The sequence below is a fragment of the Meleagris gallopavo genome, chromosome 4, assembly GCF_000146605.3.
Source record: "Meleagris gallopavo isolate NT-WF06-2002-E0010 breed Aviagen turkey brand Nicholas breeding stock chromosome 4, Turkey_5.1, whole genome shotgun sequence".
Classification (NCBI taxonomy): domain Eukaryota; kingdom Metazoa; phylum Chordata; class Aves; order Galliformes; family Phasianidae; genus Meleagris; species Meleagris gallopavo.
The window spans coordinates 6,324,723-6,325,706 of record NC_015014.2 but is presented as its reverse complement, the minus strand read 5'-3'; positions in this window follow the sequence as shown (position 1 = coordinate 6,325,706).

Below are 984 nucleotides of genomic sequence, written 5' to 3'. Positions count from 1 at the left end.
TTTTTTTAATACCCTTGTGTCAACATAATAACATGTTCCGCATTTAATATATGAAATTAGGTTTTACTGGGAAAAAAAAGTGAGTTTCTTTATTGTTTTTCCTTTTCTTATCTTTTATTGAAGTCTCCTTGCTTACCTTTTATTTTTAAATGACATTCACAATATTAAACATAGACAGTTTCGTACACTATGTGATATTGCAGAATTTAATGATATGATTCAGGTGCAAATTGAGGCTCAAAATGAAGCCTAGTACTCCCAGTGTGTTCAGATAGTTCCATGTAATTATTCAGCTTGGTTGCACAGTCAGAAGTGTCTAAATGAGGCTGTAGGTAGAAAAAGAAAATACATTTAAAAGATGTCAAAAAAGACATTGAATAGAATGTATTAGTGTGTGCATCTCTTCCTGTCTACATACATAGACACACAATGGCTTTGGGTTATCACAGTTTATTGCTTATGAAACTAAAGCCAAATAATAATGTACTTTTCACAATACATGTTATTTATTTGTATCTCTGTATCGCTGTAGGTGGTTTCAGTGGCTTGCTTCTTCTTACATCCTACAGCAGTGGCATTAAGAAGCTGATTTCTGATACTGTTGGGGATACATATTCCCAAAACGATTATGGTTACTGAGATTAACAGTAACACAACTGAAACATTGCCATTTCTACTAATTCTCATAATTTTGCATTTCTATTTGTTATTAAAAATCAAATGTTTTGCTAATTTCTTTTGTTGTAATTCTTAGTAAAATTTAAATATATATATATATATATCTTCCATCAGTATTAGAAGTGCTTTATTCTCATTTTAGATATCATTCCTTTCTGCAAGAAGTAACAAGTTTTTGACAAGATTGTTTGCCACTCAAGTATATGCAAAAGGAACATGCAGAAAAATCATAATTAAAAATTAGTAGGTAAAGCAAATTCTATTGTCTTGTGGGAAAATCACAAATCTTTATTTGCTTATTGAACT